The 18,852-nt window shown below is 50.2% G+C and overlaps 25 non-coding genes across 25 annotated transcripts; all 25 read right to left on the bottom strand.

Annotated features, from left to right (window-relative positions):
• Positions 1-368: 368 nt before the first annotated feature.
• Positions 369-441, bottom strand: Trnaf-gaa (transfer RNA phenylalanine (anticodon GAA)). The gene has a single exon. It is a non-coding gene; the product is annotated as a tRNA-Phe (tRNA).
• Positions 442-1,020: 579 nt separating this feature from the next.
• Positions 1,021-1,102, bottom strand: Trnas-uga (transfer RNA serine (anticodon UGA)). Its single transcript has one exon. It is a non-coding gene; the product is annotated as a tRNA-Ser (tRNA).
• Positions 1,103-2,029: 927 nt separating this feature from the next.
• On the bottom strand, positions 2,030-2,102 carry Trnak-uuu (transfer RNA lysine (anticodon UUU)). Its single transcript has one exon. It is a non-coding gene; the product is annotated as a tRNA-Lys (tRNA).
• A 537-nt stretch (positions 2,103-2,639) lies between these two features.
• Trnaf-gaa (transfer RNA phenylalanine (anticodon GAA)) lies at positions 2,640-2,712 on the bottom strand. Its single transcript has one exon. It is a non-coding gene; the product is annotated as a tRNA-Phe (tRNA).
• Positions 2,713-3,291: 579 nt separating this feature from the next.
• On the bottom strand, positions 3,292-3,373 carry Trnas-uga (transfer RNA serine (anticodon UGA)). Its single transcript has one exon. It is a non-coding gene; the product is annotated as a tRNA-Ser (tRNA).
• A 927-nt stretch (positions 3,374-4,300) lies between these two features.
• Positions 4,301-4,373, bottom strand: Trnak-uuu (transfer RNA lysine (anticodon UUU)). The gene has a single exon. It is a non-coding gene; the product is annotated as a tRNA-Lys (tRNA).
• Positions 4,374-4,910: 537 nt separating this feature from the next.
• On the bottom strand, positions 4,911-4,983 carry Trnaf-gaa (transfer RNA phenylalanine (anticodon GAA)). Its single transcript has one exon. It is a non-coding gene; the product is annotated as a tRNA-Phe (tRNA).
• A 579-nt stretch (positions 4,984-5,562) lies between these two features.
• On the bottom strand, positions 5,563-5,644 carry Trnas-uga (transfer RNA serine (anticodon UGA)). Its single transcript has one exon. It is a non-coding gene; the product is annotated as a tRNA-Ser (tRNA).
• Positions 5,645-6,571: 927 nt separating this feature from the next.
• Trnak-uuu (transfer RNA lysine (anticodon UUU)) lies at positions 6,572-6,644 on the bottom strand. The gene has a single exon. It is a non-coding gene; the product is annotated as a tRNA-Lys (tRNA).
• Positions 6,645-7,181: 537 nt separating this feature from the next.
• Positions 7,182-7,254, bottom strand: Trnaf-gaa (transfer RNA phenylalanine (anticodon GAA)). The gene has a single exon. It is a non-coding gene; the product is annotated as a tRNA-Phe (tRNA).
• A 579-nt stretch (positions 7,255-7,833) lies between these two features.
• On the bottom strand, positions 7,834-7,915 carry Trnas-uga (transfer RNA serine (anticodon UGA)). Its single transcript has one exon. It is a non-coding gene; the product is annotated as a tRNA-Ser (tRNA).
• A 927-nt stretch (positions 7,916-8,842) lies between these two features.
• Positions 8,843-8,915, bottom strand: Trnak-uuu (transfer RNA lysine (anticodon UUU)). Its single transcript has one exon. It is a non-coding gene; the product is annotated as a tRNA-Lys (tRNA).
• Positions 8,916-9,452: 537 nt separating this feature from the next.
• Positions 9,453-9,525, bottom strand: Trnaf-gaa (transfer RNA phenylalanine (anticodon GAA)). The gene has a single exon. It is a non-coding gene; the product is annotated as a tRNA-Phe (tRNA).
• Positions 9,526-10,104: 579 nt separating this feature from the next.
• Positions 10,105-10,186, bottom strand: Trnas-uga (transfer RNA serine (anticodon UGA)). The gene has a single exon. It is a non-coding gene; the product is annotated as a tRNA-Ser (tRNA).
• Positions 10,187-11,113: 927 nt separating this feature from the next.
• Positions 11,114-11,186, bottom strand: Trnak-uuu (transfer RNA lysine (anticodon UUU)). Its single transcript has one exon. It is a non-coding gene; the product is annotated as a tRNA-Lys (tRNA).
• A 537-nt stretch (positions 11,187-11,723) lies between these two features.
• Trnaf-gaa (transfer RNA phenylalanine (anticodon GAA)) lies at positions 11,724-11,796 on the bottom strand. Its single transcript has one exon. It is a non-coding gene; the product is annotated as a tRNA-Phe (tRNA).
• A 579-nt stretch (positions 11,797-12,375) lies between these two features.
• Trnas-uga (transfer RNA serine (anticodon UGA)) lies at positions 12,376-12,457 on the bottom strand. Its single transcript has one exon. It is a non-coding gene; the product is annotated as a tRNA-Ser (tRNA).
• A 927-nt stretch (positions 12,458-13,384) lies between these two features.
• On the bottom strand, positions 13,385-13,457 carry Trnak-uuu (transfer RNA lysine (anticodon UUU)). Its single transcript has one exon. It is a non-coding gene; the product is annotated as a tRNA-Lys (tRNA).
• A 537-nt stretch (positions 13,458-13,994) lies between these two features.
• Positions 13,995-14,067, bottom strand: Trnaf-gaa (transfer RNA phenylalanine (anticodon GAA)). Its single transcript has one exon. It is a non-coding gene; the product is annotated as a tRNA-Phe (tRNA).
• A 579-nt stretch (positions 14,068-14,646) lies between these two features.
• Trnas-uga (transfer RNA serine (anticodon UGA)) lies at positions 14,647-14,728 on the bottom strand. Its single transcript has one exon. It is a non-coding gene; the product is annotated as a tRNA-Ser (tRNA).
• Positions 14,729-15,655: 927 nt separating this feature from the next.
• Trnak-uuu (transfer RNA lysine (anticodon UUU)) lies at positions 15,656-15,728 on the bottom strand. The gene has a single exon. It is a non-coding gene; the product is annotated as a tRNA-Lys (tRNA).
• A 537-nt stretch (positions 15,729-16,265) lies between these two features.
• Positions 16,266-16,338, bottom strand: Trnaf-gaa (transfer RNA phenylalanine (anticodon GAA)). Its single transcript has one exon. It is a non-coding gene; the product is annotated as a tRNA-Phe (tRNA).
• A 579-nt stretch (positions 16,339-16,917) lies between these two features.
• Positions 16,918-16,999, bottom strand: Trnas-uga (transfer RNA serine (anticodon UGA)). The gene has a single exon. It is a non-coding gene; the product is annotated as a tRNA-Ser (tRNA).
• Positions 17,000-17,926: 927 nt separating this feature from the next.
• On the bottom strand, positions 17,927-17,999 carry Trnak-uuu (transfer RNA lysine (anticodon UUU)). The gene has a single exon. It is a non-coding gene; the product is annotated as a tRNA-Lys (tRNA).
• Positions 18,000-18,537: 538 nt separating this feature from the next.
• On the bottom strand, positions 18,538-18,610 carry Trnaf-gaa (transfer RNA phenylalanine (anticodon GAA)). Its single transcript has one exon. It is a non-coding gene; the product is annotated as a tRNA-Phe (tRNA).
• Positions 18,611-18,852: the final 242 nt, after the last annotated feature.

The following is an 18,852-nucleotide window of genomic DNA, read 5'->3' as shown; positions in this document are numbered from 1 at the left end:
GATGCAAAAACAAACTGCAGCAGTCGTTACGTCTCATACGTTGGAGTAGAGGATTTACGTGTTTTGTCGACACTCATCGGGCAATTGGAAAATTCACAAGCACTTCGAATGCAATGTTTCCCACGTTTTCGCTCATTTCACGGTTCCGCTGGAGACGTTCTTCACCTCCTGGCACAAAACAGGGAACGCAGTCGGTAGGACGTTTTTTTATTTTCTTACTTCTCAGAGAGTTGCCTACTGTGTTCCTCTTATGGCAAGCACTAGACAACCAGAACAGTTACAGAAGAGAGTCATGTCCGTTCTCGGCTCTAGTTACATTATCACAAAGTCAGAGCAATTCCATTGGCGTCGGCTGCAAAACGAAGCCATGCCGAAACCCGGGATCGAACCAGGGACCTTTAGATCTTCAGTCTAACGCTCTCCCAACTGAGCTATTTCGGCTGACGTACAGCGCCCCTCTTTTGCACGTCTGCCCCGTTGTCAATTTCACAGTCATCTTCGTCTGAAAGAACACAGGGACGCCGAAAGGCGAACAGCAGATGCAGTAAAGTACCACACACATTTCTTCTGCTTCCATCGTCGTAACTAGCAAACATGTCGACTCGATTCATGTAATATTGACTTCGCTGATGCTAGAAAAGCTGTGCTATATCGATGCCACGTGCAACTAGTGTGCAGAGAACGAGGCAGAGGAAGGAGTGAGCCTCTCCAACGTGTGTGAGGTAGTATCTAGCAGATACACGCGGTAAGACGTTTGACTTGCGTTTGCTCATTAATTGCTACACGTCATCGTCTGCAAGCTAAAATAATCACATCTGCACTGCCCAGAGAGGCGACACTTGCACTGACACCTGGTGGACGGTTGTGAGACGAGGAGATGAGCTGTGGCTTCTGGGCACGACTGTAGCGCTGCACCCTGGAGCCAAGAACACTGCACCTTGCTGGCGGCCCACGTGTTTAGTAGTGACGCAACTGCTAGGATGCAGCTGAACGTCCATCTTCTGAGAGCGAGAAAATTTCCGCAGTCGGCAGGACTCGAACCTACGCTCCCAGAGGGAATCTGATTTCAAGTCAGACGCCTTAACCACTCGGCCACGACTGCACGTCTCAGAAGCGTCTCTCGACAACTGAAACTCCCACCTTTGCAAGCAATCTCATGGCAGAAGGCAGCATGGGCTCACTCTTTTCTGTAGTGATTCCACTGCCAGCACATTAGACGTTACGAAAGTGTATTAATTTTCGCCCCGACAGGGACTAGAACCCAGGACCCTTTGGTTGAAAACCTAACGCTCTACCGACTGAGCTATCCGCACCCACGCACGAGCATTGTCATACAGCTGCGTCGTGTGCGAGTGATTCGCATGTCGTAATTGCTGGCTTGTGGCTCCAATGGCGACTTCACCGACTTCCCACTGACGCGCCGCTGACGCTAGTTTTCTGGCGTCTTAAGGGATGGACATACTTGCAAGTAGCTGCGAGATCATTGAAAAGAAACGCGGCGCCATTGCTTTTGCCGCACTCGACTGATTGAATTGCAATTCCTAAAAAGGAATGAACCTTCGCTCTGTCCAACAATTTCAAGCACGTGTGTGTACTCACGAACTCGGCGAAGGCGCGAGAAAATGACGGGGGCGCACTCGTGGGCCTGCGACGGCTTCCTGCAGTCACATCGTCAGTGCGAGGTGGACCGGTAGGCACAGGAAGCAGCGGCCGTCGTGAAACTCAGCATTCTTAAACGGAAATTTTCGTCTTGTTTAGAATGGCGTCATTGGTTTGCACGCTCATTCATGCGTGTGAAAGTATTTGCTGCTCTTTACGCAGAATCGCACGCAGCCGGCGGGATTCGAAACTACTTTCGAGTCAGACGCCTTAACCACTCGGCCACGGCTGCCCCGAACGCAGCGTTCTCCCGACACGTGCAAATTGAACCGTTTAAAGCACTGTGGTGTCAGAAAACGGCGTTGCTGCATTCTTTTCCGTAGTGTTTGCACCACTACCAGAGGAAACGCTACCAAATTATTAAAATTTCCGCCCGAACAGGGACTTGAACCCTGGACCCTTAGGTTAAAAGCCTAATGCTCTACCGACTGAGCTATCCGGGCTCACAACGCCTTATGAAACATCTCACGATGCACAACGACACATTGACTCATGTCCTTTACTGTTGTGCAATCGCTGCATGGAGCTGTTAGTAGTTAAACGTCGCCTGAATGCTGTCTGCAAACTTATCGCGCAAAGCTCGTAACAGACCATCGAACAATGTTGACACACGATGCAAAAACAAACTGCAGCAGTCGTTACGTCTCATACGTTGGAGTAGAGGATTTACGTGTTTTGTCGACACTCATCGGGCAATTGGAAAATTCACAAGCACTTCGAATGCAATGTTTCCCACGTTTTCGCTCATTTCACGGTTCCGCTGGAGACGTTCTTCACCTCCTGGCACAAAACAGGGAACGCAGTCGGTAGGACGTTTTTTTATTTTCTTACTTCTCAGAGAGTTGCCTACTGTGTTCCTCTTATGGCAAGCACTAGACAACCAGAACAGTTACAGAAGAGAGTCATGTCCGTTCTCGGCTCTAGGTACATTATCACAAAGTCAGAGCAATTCCATTGGCGTCGGCTGCAAAACGAAGCCATGCCGAAACCCGGGATCGAACCAGGGACCTTTAGATCTTCAGTCTAACGCTCTCCCAACTGAGCTATTTCGGCTGACGTACAGCGCCCCTCTTTTGCACGTCTGCCCCGTTGTCAATTTCACAGTCATCTTCGTCTGAAAGAACACAGGGACGCCGAAAGGCGAACAGCAGATGCAGTAAAGTACCACACACATTTCTTCTGCTTCCATCGTCGTAACTAGCAAACATGTCGACTCGATTCATGTAATATTGACTTCGCTGATGCTAGAAAAGCTGTGCTATATCGATGCCACGTGCAACTAGTGTGCAGAGAACGAGGCAGAGGAAGGAGTGAGCCTCTCCAACGTGTGTGAGGTAGTATCTAGCAGATACACGCGGTAAGACGTTTGACTTGCGTTTGCTCATTAATTGCTACACGTCATCGTCTGCAAGCTAAAATAATCACATCTGCACTGCCCAGAGAGGCGACACTTGCACTGACACCTGGTGGACGGTTGTGAGACGAGGAGATGAGCTGTGGCTTCTGGGCACGACTGTAGCGCTGCACCCTGGAGCCAAGAACACTGCACCTTGCTGGCGGCCCACGTGTTTAGTAGTGACGCAACTGCTAGGATGCAGCTGAACGTCCATCTTCTGAGAGCGAGAAAATTTCCGCAGTCGGCAGGACTCGAACCTACGCTCCCAGAGGGAATCTGATTTCAAGTCAGACGCCTTAACCACTCGGCCACGACTGCACGTCTCAGAAGCGTCTCTCGACAACTGAAACTCCCACCTTTGCAAGCAATCTCATGGCAGAAGGCAGCATGGGCTCACTCTTTTCTGTAGTGATTCCACTGCCAGCACATTAGACGTTACGAAAGTGTATTAATTTTCGCCCCGACAGGGACTAGAACCCAGGACCCTTTGGTTGAAAACCTAACGCTCTACCGACTGAGCTATCCGCACCCACGCACGAGCATTGTCATACAGCTGCGTCGTGTGCGAGTGATTCGCATGTCGTAATTGCTGGCTTGTGGCTCCAATGGCGACTTCACCGACTTCCCACTGACGCGCCGCTGACGCTAGTTTTCTGGCGTCTTAAGGGATGGACATACTTGCAAGTAGCTGCGAGATCATTGAAAAGAAACGCGGCGCCATTGCTTTTGCCGCACTCGACTGATTGAATTGCAATTCCTAAAAAGGAATGAACCTTCGCTCTGTCCAACAATTTCAAGCACGTGTGTGTACTCACGAACTCGGCGAAGGCGCGAGAAAATGACGGGGGCGCACTCGTGGGCCTGCGACGGCTTCCTGCAGTCACATCGTCAGTGCGAGGTGGACCGGTAGGCACAGGAAGCAGCGGCCGTCGTGAAACTCAGCATTCTTAAACGGAAATTTTCGTCTTGTTTAGAATGGCGTCATTGGTTTGCACGCTCATTCATGCGTGTGAAAGTATTTGCTGCTCTTTACGCAGAATCGCACGCAGCCGGCGGGATTCGAAACTACTTTCGAGTCAGACGCCTTAACCACTCGGCCACGGCTGCCCCGAACGCAGCGTTCTCCCGACACGTGCAAATTGAACCGTTTAAAGCACTGTGGTGTCAGAAAACGGCGTTGCTGCATTCTTTTCCGTAGTGTTTCCACCACTACCAGAGGAAACGCTACCAAATTATTAAAATTTCCGCCCGAACAGGGACTTGAACCCTGGACCCTTAGGTTAAAAGCCTAATGCTCTACCGACTGAGCTATCCGGGCTCACAACGCCTTATGAAACATCTCACGATGCACAACGACACATTGACTCATGTCCTTTACTGTTGTGCAATCGCTGCATGGAGCTGTTAGTAGTTAAACGTCGCCTGAATGCTGTCTGCAAACTTATCGCGCAAAGCTCGTAACAGACCATCGAACAATGTTGACACACGATGCAAAAACAAACTGCAGCAGTCGTTACGTCTCATACGTTGGAGTAGAGGATTTACGTGTTTTGTCGACACTCATCGGGCAATTGGAAAATTCACAAGCACTTCGAATGCAATGTTTCCCACGTTTTCGCTCATTTCACGGTTCCGCTGGAGACGTTCTTCACCTCCTGGCACAAAACAGGGAACGCAGTCGGTAGGACGTTTTTTTATTTTCTTACTTCTCAGAGAGTTGCCTACTGTGTTCCTCTTATGGCAAGCACTAGACAACCAGAACAGTTACAGAAGAGAGTCATGTCCGTTCTCGGCTCTAGTTACATTATCACAAAGTCAGAGCAATTCCATTGGCGTCGGCTGCAAAACGAAGCCATGCCGAAACCCGGGATCGAACCAGGGACCTTTAGATCTTCAGTCTAACGCTCTCCCAACTGAGCTATTTCGGCTGACGTACAGCGCCCCTCTTTTGCACGTCTGCCCCGTTGTCAATTTCACAGTCATCTTCGTCTGAAAGAACACAGGGACGCCGAAAGGCGAACAGCAGATGCAGTAAAGTACCACACACATTTCTTCTGCTTCCATCGTCGTAACTAGCAAACATGTCGACTCGATTCATGTAATATTGACTTCGCTGACGCTAGAAAAGCTGTGCTATATCGATGCCACGTGCAACTAGTGTGCAGAGAACGAGGCAGAGGAAGGAGTGAGCCTCTCCAACGTGTGTGAGGCAGTATCTAGCAGATACACGCGGTAAAACGTTTGACTTGCGTTTGCTCATTAATTGCTACACGTCATCGTCTGCAAGCTAAAATAATCACATCTGCACTGCCCAGAGAGGCGACACTTGCACTGACACCTGGTGGACGGTTGTGAGACGAGGAGATGAGCTGTGGCTTCTGGGCACGACTGTAGCGCTGCACCCTGGAGCCAAGAACGCTGCACCTTGCTGGCGGCCCACGTGTTTAGTAGTGACGCAACTGCTAGGATGCAGCTGAACGTCCATCTTCTGAGAGCGAGAAAATTTCCGCAGTCGGCAGGACTCGAACCTACGCTCCCAGAGGGAATCTGATTTCAAGTCAGACGCCTTAACCACTCGGCCACGACTGCACGTCTCAGAAGCGTCTCTCGACAACTGAAACTACCACCTTTGCAAGCAATCTCATGGCAGAAGGCAGCATGAGCTCACTCTTTTCTGTAGTGATTCCACTGCCAGCACATTAGACGTTACGAAAGTGTATTAATTTTCGCCCCGACAGGGACTAGAACCCAGGACCCTTTGGTTGAAAACCTAACGCTCTACCGACTGAGCTATCCGCACCCACGCACGAGCATTGTCATACAGCTGCGTCGTGTGCGAGTGATTCGCATGTCGTAATTGCTGGCTTGTGGCTCCAATGGCGACTTCACCGACTTCCCACTGACGCGCCGCTGACGCTAGTTTTCTGGCGTCTTAAGGGATGGACATACTTGCAAGTAGCTGCGAGATCATTGAAAAGAAACGCGGCGCCATTGCTTTTGCCGCACTCGACTGATTGAATTGCAATTCCTAAAAAGGAATGAACCTTCACTCTGTCTAACAATTTCAAGCACGTGTGTGTACTCACGAACTCGGCGAAGGCGCGAGAAAATGACGGGGGCGCACTCGTGGGCCTGCGACGGCTTCCTGCAGTCACATCGTCAGTGCGAGGTGGACCGGTAGGCACAGGAAGCAGCGGCCGTCGTGAAACTCAGCATTCTTAAACGGAAATTTTCGTCTTGTTTAGAATGGCGTCATTGGTTTGCACGCTCATTCATGCGTGTGAAAGTATTTGCTGCTCTTTACGCAGAATCGCACGCAGCCGGCGGGATTCGAAACTACTTTCGAGTCAGACGCCTTAACCACTCGGCCACGGCTGCCCCGAACGCAGCGTTCTCCCGACACGTGCAAATTGAACCGTTTAAAGCACTGTGGTGTCAGAAAACGGCGTTGCTGCATTCTTTTCCGTAGTGTTTCCACCACTACCAGAGGAAACGCTACCAAATTATTAAAATTTCCGCCCGAACAGGGACTTGAACCCTGGACCCTTAGGTTAAAAGCCTAATGCTCTACCGACTGAGCTATCCGGGCTCACAACGCCTTATGAAACATCTCACGATGCACAACGACACATTGACTCATGTCCTTTACTGTTGTGCAATCGCTGCATGGAGCTGTTAGTAGTTAAACGTCGCCTGAATGCTGTCTGCAAACTTATCGCGCAAAGCTCGTAACAGACCATCGAACAATGTTGACACACGATGCAAAAACAAACTGCAGCAGTCGTTACGTCTCATACGTTGGAGTAGAGGATTTACGTGTTTTGTCGACACTCATCGGGCAATTGGAAAATTCACAAGCACTTCGAATGCAATGTTTCCCACGTTTTCGCTCATTTCACGGTTCCGCTGGAGACGTTCTTCACCTCCTGGCACAAAACAGGGAACGCAGTCGGTAGGACGTTTTTTTATTTTCTTACTTCTCAGAGAGTTGCCTACTGTGTTCCTCTTATGGCAAGCACTAGACAACCAGAACAGTTACAGAAGAGAGTCATGTCCGTTCTCGGCTCTAGTTACATTATCACAAAGTCAGAGCAATTCCATTGGCGTCGGCTGCAAAACGAAGCCATGCCGAAACCCGGGATCGAACCAGGGACCTTTAGATCTTCAGTCTAACGCTCTCCCAACTGAGCTATTTCGGCTGACGTACAGCGCCCCTCTTTTGCACGTCTGCCCCGTTGTCAATTTCACAGTCATCTTCGTCTGAAAGAACACAGGGACGCCGAAAGGCGAACAGCAGATGCAGTAAAGTACCACACACATTTCTTCTGCTTCCATCGTCGTAACTAGCAAACATGTCGACTCGATTCATGTAATATTGACTTCGCTGATGCTAGAAAAGCTGTGCTATATCGATGCCACGTGCAACTAGTGTGCAGAGAACGAGGCAGAGGAAGGAGTGAGCCTCTCCAACGTGTGTGAGGTAGTATCTAGCAGATACACGCGGTAAGACGTTTGACTTGCGTTTGCTCATTAATTGCTACACGTCATCGTCTGCAAGCTAAAATAATCACATCTGCACTGCCCAGAGAGGCGACACTTGCACTGACACCTGGTGGACGGTTGTGAGACGAGGAGATGAGCTGTGGCTTCTGGGCACGACTGTAGCGCTGCACCCTGGAGCCAAGAACACTGCACCTTGCTGGCGGCCCACGTGTTTAGTAGTGACGCAACTGCTAGGATGCAGCTGAACGTCCATCTTCTGAGAGCGAGAAAATTTCCGCAGTCGGCAGGACTCGAACCTACGCTCCCAGAGGGAATCTGATTTCAAGTCAGACGCCTTAACCACTCGGCCACGACTGCACGTCTCAGAAGCGTCTCTCGACAACTGAAACTCCCACCTTTGCAAGCAATCTCATGGCAGAAGGCAGCATGGGCTCACTCTTTTCTGTAGTGATTCCACTGCCAGCACATTAGACGTTACGAAAGTGTATTAATTTTCGCCCCGACAGGGACTAGAACCCAGGACCCTTTGGTTGAAAACCTAACGCTCTACCGACTGAGCTATCCGCACCCACGCACGAGCATTGTCATACAGCTGCGTCGTGTGCGAGTGATTCGCATGTCGTAATTGCTGGCTTGTGGCTCCAATGGCGACTTCACCGACTTCCCACTGACGCGCCGCTGACGCTAGTTTTCTGGCGTCTTAAGGGATGGACATACTTGCAAGTAGCTGCGAGATCATTGAAAAGAAACGCGGCGCCATTGCTTTTGCCGCACTCGACTGATTGAATTGCAATTCCTAAAAAGGAATGAACCTTCGCTCTGTCCAACAATTTCAAGCACGTGTGTGTACTCACGAACTCGGCGAAGGCGCGAGAAAATGACGGGGGCGCACTCGTGGGCCTGCGACGGCTTCCTGCAGTCACATCGTCAGTGCGAGGTGGACCGGTAGGCACAGGAAGCAGCGGCCGTCGTGAAACTCAGCATTCTTAAACGGAAATTTTCGTCTTGTTTAGAATGGCGTCATTGGTTTGCACGCTCATTCATGCGTGTGAAAGTATTTGCTGCTCTTTACGCAGAATCGCACGCAGCCGGCGGGATTCGAAACTACTTTCGAGTCAGACGCCTTAACCACTCGGCCACGGCTGCCCCGAACGCAGCGTTCTCCCGACACGTGCAAATTGAACCGTTTAAAGCACTGTGGTGTCAGAAAACGGCGTTGCTGCATTCTTTTCCGTAGTGTTTGCACCACTACCAGAGGAAACGCTACCAAATTATTAAAATTTCCGCCCGAACAGGGACTTGAACCCTGGACCCTTAGGTTAAAAGCCTAATGCTCTACCGACTGAGCTATCCGGGCTCACAACGCCTTATGAAACATCTCACGATGCACAACGACACATTGACTCATGTCCTTTACTGTTGTGCAATCGCTGCATGGAGCTGTTAGTAGTTAAACGTCGCCTGAATGCTGTCTGCAAACTTATCGCGCAAAGCTCGTAACAGACCATCGAACAATGTTGACACACGATGCAAAAACAAACTGCAGCAGTCGTTACGTCTCATACGTTGGAGTAGAGGATTTACGTGTTTTGTCGACACTCATCGGGCAATTGGAAAATTCACAAGCACTTCGAATGCAATGTTTCCCACGTTTTCGCTCATTTCACGGTTCCGCTGGAGACGTTCTTCACCTCCTGGCACAAAACAGGGAACGCAGTCGGTAGGACGTTTTTTTATTTTCTTACTTCTCAGAGAGTTGCCTACTGTGTTCCTCTTATGGCAAGCACTAGACAACCAGAACAGTTACAGAAGAGAGTCATGTCCGTTCTCGGCTCTAGGTACATTATCACAAAGTCAGAGCAATTCCATTGGCGTCGGCTGCAAAACGAAGCCATGCCGAAACCCGGGATCGAACCAGGGACCTTTAGATCTTCAGTCTAACGCTCTCCCAACTGAGCTATTTCGGCTGACGTACAGCGCCCCTCTTTTGCACGTCTGCCCCGTTGTCAATTTCACAGTCATCTTCGTCTGAAAGAACACAGGGACGCCGAAAGGCGAACAGCAGATGCAGTAAAGTACCACACACATTTCTTCTGCTTCCATCGTCGTAACTAGCAAACATGTCGACTCGATTCATGTAATATTGACTTCGCTGACGCTAGAAAAGCTGTGCTATATCGATGCCACGTGCAACTAGTGTGCAGAGAACGAGGCAGAGGAAGGAGTGAGCCTCTCCAACGTGTGTGAGGCAGTATCTAGCAGATACACGCGGTAAAACGTTTGACTTGCGTTTGCTCATTAATTGCTACACGTCATCGTCTGCAAGCTAAAATAATCACATCTGCACTGCCCAGAGAGGCGACACTTGCACTGACACCTGGTGGACGGTTGTGAGACGAGGAGATGAGCTGTGGCTTCTGGGCACGACTGTAGCGCTGCACCCTGGAGCCAAGAACACTGCACCTTGCTGGCGGCCCACGTGTTTAGTAGTGACGCAACTGCTAGGATGCAGCTGAACGTCCATCTTCTGAGAGCGAGAAAATTTCCGCAGTCGGCAGGACTCGAACCTACGCTCCCAGAGGGAATCTGATTTCAAGTCAGACGCCTTAACCACTCGGCCACGACTGCACGTCTCAGAAGCGTCTCTCGACAACTGAAACTCCCACCTTTGCAAGCAATCTCATGGCAGAAGGCAGCATGGGCTCACTCTTTTCTGTAGTGATTCCACTGCCAGCACATTAGACGTTACGAAAGTGTATTAATTTTCGCCCCGACAGGGACTAGAACCCAGGACCCTTTGGTTGAAAACCTAACGCTCTACCGACTGAGCTATCCGCACCCACGCACGAGCATTGTCATACAGCTGCGTCGTGTGCGAGTGATTCGCATGTCGTAATTGCTGGCTTGTGGCTCCAATGGCGACTTCACCGACTTCCCACTGACGCGCCGCTGACGCTAGTTTTCTGGCGTCTTAAGGGATGGACATACTTGCAAGTAGCTGCGAGATCATTGAAAAGAAACGCGGCGCCATTGCTTTTGCCGCACTCGACTGATTGAATTGCAATTCCTAAAAAGGAATGAACCTTCACTCTGTCTAACAATTTCAAGCACGTGTGTGTACTCACGAACTCGGCGAAGGCGCGAGAAAATGACGGGGGCGCACTCGTGGGCCTGCGACGGCTTCCTGCAGTCACATCGTCAGTGCGAGGTGGACCGGTAGGCACAGGAAGCAGCGGCCGTCGTGAAACTCAGCATTCTTAAACGGAAATTTTCGTCTTGTTTAGAATGGCGTCATTGGTTTGCACGCTCATTCATGCGTGTGAAAGTATTTGCTGCTCTTTACGCAGAATCGCACGCAGCCGGCGGGATTCGAAACTACTTTCGAGTCAGACGCCTTAACCACTCGGCCACGGCTGCCCCGAACGCAGCGTTCTCCCGACACGTGCAAATTGAACCGTTTAAAGCACTGTGGTGTCAGAAAACGGCGTTGCTGCATTCTTTTCCGTAGTGTTTCCACCACTACCAGAGGAAACGCTACCAAATTATTAAAATTTCCGCCCGAACAGGGACTTGAACCCTGGACCCTTAGGTTAAAAGCCTAATGCTCTACCGACTGAGCTATCCGGGCTCACAACGCCTTATGAAACATCTCACGATGCACAACGACACATTGACTCATGTCCTTTACTGTTGTGCAATCGCTGCATGGAGCTGTTAGTAGTTAAACGTCGCCTGAATGCTGTCTGCAAACTTATCGCGCAAAGCTCGTAACAGACCATCGAACAATGTTGACACACGATGCAAAAACAAACTGCAGCAGTCGTTACGTCTCATACGTTGGAGTAGAGGATTTACGTGTTTTGTCGACACTCATCGGGCAATTGGAAAATTCACAAGCACTTCGAATGCAATGTTTCCCACGTTTTCGCTCATTTCACGGTTCCGCTGGAGACGTTCTTCACCTCCTGGCACAAAACAGGGAACGCAGTCGGTAGGACGTTTTTTTATTTTCTTACTTCTCAGAGAGTTGCCTACTGTGTTCCTCTTATGGCAAGCACTAGACAACCAGAACAGTTACAGAAGAGAGTCATGTCCGTTCTCGGCTCTAGGTACATTATCACAAAGTCAGAGCAATTCCATTGGCGTCGGCTGCAAAACGAAGCCATGCCGAAACCCGGGATCGAACCAGGGACCTTTAGATCTTCAGTCTAACGCTCTCCCAACTGAGCTATTTCGGCTGACGTACAGCGCCCCTCTTTTGCACGTCTGCCCCGTTGTCAATTTCACAGTCATCTTCGTCTGAAAGAACACAGGGACGCCGAAAGGCGAACAGCAGATGCAGTAAAGTACCACACACATTTCTTCTGCTTCCATCGTCGTAACTAGCAAACATGTCGACTCGATTCATGTAATATTGACTTCGCTGACGCTAGAAAAGCTGTGCTATATCGATGCCACGTGCAACTAGTGTGCAGAGAACGAGGCAGAGGAAGGAGTGAGCCTCTCCAACGTGTGTGAGGCAGTATCTAGCAGATACACGCGGTAAAACGTTTGACTTGCGTTTGCTCATTAATTGCTACACGTCATCGTCTGCAAGCTAAAATAATCACATCTGCACTGCCCAGAGAGGCGACACTTGCACTGACACCTGGTGGACGGTTGTGAGACGAGGAGATGAGCTGTGGCTTCTGGGCACGACTGTAGCGCTGCACCCTGGAGCCAAGAACACTGCACCTTGCTGGCGGCCCACGTGTTTAGTAGTGACGCAACTGCTAGGATGCAGCTGAACGTCCATCTTCTGAGAGCGAGAAAATTTCCGCAGTCGGCAGGACTCGAACCTACGCTCCCAGAGGGAATCTGATTTCAAGTCAGACGCCTTAACCACTCGGCCACGACTGCACGTCTCAGAAGCGTCTCTCGACAACTGAAACTCCCACCTTTGCAAGCAATCTCATGGCAGAAGGCAGCATGGGCTCACTCTTTTCTGTAGTGATTCCACTGCCAGCACATTAGACGTTACGAAAGTGTATTAATTTTCGCCCCGACAGGGACTAGAACCCAGGACCCTTTGGTTGAAAACCTAACGCTCTACCGACTGAGCTATCCGCACCCACGCACGAGCATTGTCATACAGCTGCGTCGTGTGCGAGTGATTCGCATGTCGTAATTGCTGGCTTGTGGCTCCAATGGCGACTTCACCGACTTCCCACTGACGCGCCGCTGACGCTAGTTTTCTGGCGTCTTAAGGGATGGACATACTTGCAAGTAGCTGCGAGATCATTGAAAAGAAACGCGGCGCCATTGCTTTTGCCGCACTCGACTGATTGAATTGCAATTCCTAAAAAGGAATGAACCTTCACTCTGTCTAACAATTTCAAGCACGTGTGTGTACTCACGAACTCGGCGAAGGCGCGAGAAAATGACGGGGGCGCACTCGTGGGCCTGCGACGGCTTCCTGCAGTCACATCGTCAGTGCGAGGTGGACCGGTAGGCACAGGAAGCAGCGGCCGTCGTGAAACTCAGCATTCTTAAACGGAAATTTTCGTCTTGTTTAGAATGGCGTCATTGGTTTGCACGCTCATTCATGCGTGTGAAAGTATTTGCTGCTCTTTACGCAGAATCGCACGCAGCCGGCGGGATTCGAAACTACTTTCGAGTCAGACGCCTTAACCACTCGGCCACGGCTGCCCCGAACGCAGCGTTCTCCCGACACGTGCAAATTGAACCGTTTAAAGCACTGTGGTGTCAGAAAACGGCGTTGCTGCATTCTTTTCCGTAGTGTTTCCACCACTACCAGAGGAAACGCTACCAAATTATTAAAATTTCCGCCCGAACAGGGACTTGAACCCTGGACCCTTAGGTTAAAAGCCTAATGCTCTACCGACTGAGCTATCCGGGCTCACAACGCCTTATGAAACATCTCACGATGCACAACGACACATTGACTCATGTCCTTTACTGTTGTGCAATCGCTGCATGGAGCTGTTAGTAGTTAAACGTCGCCTGAATGCTGTCTGCAAACTTATCGCGCAAAGCTCGTAACAGACCATCGAACAATGTTGACACACGATGCAAAAACAAACTGCAGCAGTCGTTACGTCTCATACGTTGGAGTAGAGGATTTACGTGTTTTGTCGACACTCATCGGGCAATTGGAAAATTCACAAGCACTTCGAATGCAATGTTTCCCACGTTTTCGCTCATTTCACGGTTCCGCTGGAGACGTTCTTCACCTCCTGGCACAAAACAGGGAACGCAGTCGGTAGGACGTTTTTTTATTTTCTTACTTCTCAGAGAGTTGCCTACTGTGTTCCTCTTATGGCAAGCACTAGACAACCAGAACAGTTACAGAAGAGAGTCATGTCCGTTCTCGGCTCTAGTTACATTATCACAAAGTCAGAGCAATTCCATTGGCGTCGGCTGCAAAACGAAGCCATGCCGAAACCCGGGATCGAACCAGGGACCTTTAGATCTTCAGTCTAACGCTCTCCCAACTGAGCTATTTCGGCTGACGTACAGCGCCCCTCTTTTGCACGTCTGCCCCGTTGTCAATTTCACAGTCATCTTCGTCTGAAAGAACACAGGGACGCCGAAAGGCGAACAGCAGATGCAGTAAAGTACCACACACATTTCTTCTGCTTCCATCGTCGTAACTAGCAAACATGTCGACTCGATTCATGTAATATTGACTTCGCTGACGCTAGAAAAGCTGTGCTATATCGATGCCACGTGCAACTAGTGTGCAGAGAACGAGGCAGAGGAAGGAGTGAGCCTCTCCAACGTGTGTGAGGCAGTATCTAGCAGATACACGCGGTAAAACGTTTGACTTGCGTTTGCTCATTAATTGCTACACGTCATCGTCTGCAAGCTAAAATAATCACATCTGCACTGCCCAAAGAGGCGACACTTGCACTGACACCTGGTGGACGGTTGTGAGACGAGGAGATGAGCTGTGGCTTCTGGGCACGACTGTAGCGCTGCACCCTGGAGCCAAGAACACTGCACCTTGCTGGCGGCCCACGTGTTTAGTAGTGACGCAACTGCTAGGATGCAGCTGAACGTCCATCTTCTGAGAGCGAGAAAATTTCCGCAGTCGGCAGGACTCGAACCTACGCTCCCAGAGGGAATCTGATTTCAAGTCAGACGCCTTAACCACTCGGCCACGACTGCACGTCTCAGAAGCGTCTCTCGACAACTGAAACTACCACCTTTGCAAGCAATCTCATGGCAGAAGGCAGCATGGGCTCACTCTTTTCTGTAGTGATTCCACTGCCAGCACATTAGACGTTACGAAAGTGTATTAATTTTCGCCCCGACAGGGACTAGAACCCAGGACCCTTTGGTTGAAAACCTAACGCTCTACCGACTGAGCTATCCGCACCCACGCACGAGCATTGTCATACAGCTGCGTCGTGTGCGAGTGATTCGCATGTCGTAATTGCTGGCTTGTGGCTCCAATGGCGACTTCACCGACTTCCCACTGACGCGCCGCTGACGCTAGTTTTCTGGCGTCTTAAGGGATGGACATACTTGCAAGTAGCTGCGAGATCATTGAAAAGAAACGCGGCGCCATTGCTTTTGCCGCACTCGACTGATTGAATTGCAATTCCTAAAAAGGAATGAACCTTCACTCTGTCTAACAATTTCAAGCACGTGTGTGTACTCACGAACTCGGCGAAGGCGCGAGAAAATGACGGGGGCGCACTCGTGGGCCTGCGACGGCTTCCTGCAGTCACATCGTCAGTGCGAGGTGGACCGGTAGGCACAGGAAGCAGCGGCCGTCGTGAAACTCAGCATTCTTAAACGGAAATTTTCGTCTTGTTTAGAATGGCGTCATTGGTTTGCACGCTCATTCATGCGTGTGAAAGTATTTGCTGCTCTTTACGCAGAATCGCACGCAGCCGGCGGGATTCGAAACTACTTTCGAGTCAGACGCCTTAACCACTCGGCCACGGCTGCCCCGAACGCAGCGTTCTCCCGACACGTGCAAATTGAACCGTTTAAAGCACTGTGGTGTCAGAAAACGGCGTTGCTGCATTCTTTTCCGTAGTGTTTCCACCACTACCAGAGGAAACGCTACCAAATTATTAAAATTTCCGCCCGAACAGGGACTTGAACCCTGGACCCTTAGGTTAAAAGCCTAATGCTCTACCGACTGAGCTATCCGGGCTCACAACGCCTTATGAAACATCTCACGATGCACAACGACACATTGACTCATGTCCTTTACTGTTGTGCAATCGCTGCATGGAGCTGTTAGTAGTTAAACGTCGCCTGAATGCTGTCTGCAAACTTATCGCGCAAAGCTCGTAACAGACCATCGAACAATGTTGACACACGATGCAAAAACAAACTGCAGCAGTCGTTACGTCTCATACGTTGGAGTAGAGGATTTACGTGTTTTGTCGACACTCATCGGGCAATTGGAAAATTCACAAGCACTTCGAATGCAATGTTTCCCACGTTTTCGCTCATTTCACGGTTCCGCTGGAGACGTTCTTCACCTCCTGGCACAAAACAGGGAACGCAGTCGGTAGGACGTTTTTTTATTTTCTTACTTCTCAGAGAGTTGCCTACTGTGTTCCTCTTATGGCAAGCACTAGACAACCAGAACAGTTACAGAAGAGAGTCATGTCCGTTCTCGGCTCTAGTTACATTATCACAAAGTCAGAGCAATTCCATTGGCGTCGGCTGCAAAACGAAGCCATGCCGAAACCCGGGATCGAACCAGGGACCTTTAGATCTTCAGTCTAACGCTCTCCCAACTGAGCTATTTCGGCTGACGTACAGCGCCGCTCTTTTGCACGTCTGCCCCGTTGTCAATTTCACAGTCATCTTCGTCTGAAAGAACACAGGGACGCCGAAAGGCGAACAGCAGATGCAGTAAAGTACCACACACATTTCTTCTGCTTCCATCGTCGTAACTAGCAAACATGTCGACTCGATTCATGTAATATTGACTTCGCTGACGCTAGAAAAGCTGTGCTATATCGATGCCACGTGCAACTAGTGTGCAGAGAACGAGGCAGAGGAAGGAGTGAGCCTCTCCAACGTGTGTGAGGCAGTATCTAGCAGATACACGCGGTAAAACGTTTGACTTGCGTTTGCTCATTAATTGCTACACGTCATCGTCTGCAAGCTAAAATAATCACATCTGCACTGCCCAGAGAGGCGACACTTGCACTGACACCTGGTGGACGGTTGTGAGACGAGGAGATGAGCTGTGGCTTCTGGGCACGACTGTAGCGCTGCACCCTGGAGCCAAGAACACTGCACCTTGCTGGCGGCCCACGTGTTTAGTAGTGACGCAACTGCTAGGATGCAGCTGAACGTCCATCTTCTGAGAGCGAGAAAATTTCCGCAGTCGGCATGACTCGAACCTACGCTCCCAGAGGGAATCTGATTTCAAGTCAGACGCCTTAACCACTCGGCCACGACTGCACGTCTCAGAAGCGTCTCTCGACAACTGAAACTACCACCTTTGCAAGCAATCTCATGGCAGAAGGCAGCATGGGCTCACTCTTTTCTGTAGTGATTCCACTGCCAGCACATTAGACGTTACGAAAGTGTATTAATTTTCGCCCCGACAGGGACTAGAACCCAGGACCCTTTGGTTGAAAACCTAACGCTCTACCGACTGAGCTATCCGCACCCACGCACGAGCATTGTCATACAGCTGCGTCGTGTGCGAGTGATTCGCATGTCGTAATTGCTGGCTTGTGGCTCCAATGGCGACTTCACCGACTTCCCACTGACGCGCCGCTGACGCTAGTTTTCTGGCGTCTTAAGGGATGGACATACTTGCAAGTAGCTGCGAGATCATTGAAAAGAAACGCGGCGCCATTGCTTTTGCCGCACTCGACTGATTGAATTGCAATTCCTAAAAAGGAATGAACCTTCACTCTGTCTAACAATTTCAAGCACGTGTGTGTACTCACGAACTCGGCGAAGGCGCGAGAAAATGACGGGGGCGCACTCGTGGGCCTGCGACGGCTTCCTGCAGTCACATCGTCAGTGCGAGGTGGACCGGTAGGCACAGGAAGCAGCGGCCGTCGTGAAACTCAGCATTCTTAAACGGAAATTTTCGTCTTGTTTAGAATGGCGTCATTGGTTTGCACGCTCATTCATGCGTGTGAAAGTATTTGCTGCTCTTTACGCAGAATCGCACGCAGCCGGCGGGATTCGAAACTACTTTCGAGTCAGACGCCTTAACCACTCGGCCACGGCTGCCCCGAACGCAGCGTTCTCCCGACACGTGCAAATTGAACCGTTTAAAGCACTGTGGTGTCAGAAAACGGCGTTGCTGCATTCTTTTCCGTAGTGTTTCCACCACTACCAGAGGAAACGCTACCAAATTATTAAAATTTCCGCCCGAACAGGGACTTGAACCCTGGACCCTTAGGTTAAAAGCCTAATGCTCTACCGACTGAGCTATCCGGGCTCACAACGCCTTATGAAACATCTCACGATGCACAACGACACATTGACTCATGTCCTTTACTGTTGTGCAATCGCTGCATGGAGCTGTTAGTAGTTAAACGTCGCCTGAATGCTGTCTGCAAACTTATCGCGCAAAGCTCGTAACAGACCATCGAACAATGTTGACACACGATGCAAAAACAAACTGCAGCAGTCGTTACGTCTCATACGTTGGAGTAGAGGATTTACGTGTTTTGTCGACACTCATCGGGCAATTGGAAAATTCACAAGCACTTCGAATGCAATGTTTCCCACGTTTTCGCTCATTTCACGGTTCCGCTGGAGACGTTCTTCACCTCCTGGCACAAAACAGGGAACGCAGTCGGTAGGACGTTTTTTTTATTTTCTTACTTCTCAGAGAGTTGCCTACTGTGTTCCTCTTATGGCAAGCACTAGACAACCAGAACAGTTACAGAAGAGAGTCATGTCCGTTCTCGGCTCTAGTTACATTATCACAAAGTCAGAGCAATTCCATTGGCGTCGGCTGCAAAACGAAGCCATGCCGAAACCCGGGATCGAACCAGGGACCTTTAGATCTTCAGTCTAACGCTCTCCCAACTGAGCTATTTCGGCTGACGTACAGCGCCCCTCTTTTGCACGTCTGCCCCGTTGTCAATTTCACAGTCATCTTCGTCTGAAAGAACACAGGGACGCCGAAAGGCGAACAGCAGATGCAGTAAAGTACCACACACATTTCTTCTGCTTCCATCGTCGTAACTAGCAAACATGTCGACTCGATTCATGTAATATTGACTTCGCTGACGCTAGAAAAGCTGTGCTATATCGATGCCACGTGCAACTAGTGTGCAGAGAAC

Source organism: Schistocerca gregaria, unplaced genomic scaffold (assembly GCF_023897955.1).
Source record: "Schistocerca gregaria isolate iqSchGreg1 unplaced genomic scaffold, iqSchGreg1.2 ptg000445l, whole genome shotgun sequence".
NCBI classification, from domain to species: Eukaryota; Metazoa; Arthropoda; class Insecta; order Orthoptera; family Acrididae; genus Schistocerca; species Schistocerca gregaria.
Note: the sequence above shows the minus strand (reverse complement) of the source record. Positions and strands in the feature narration are given on the sequence as shown.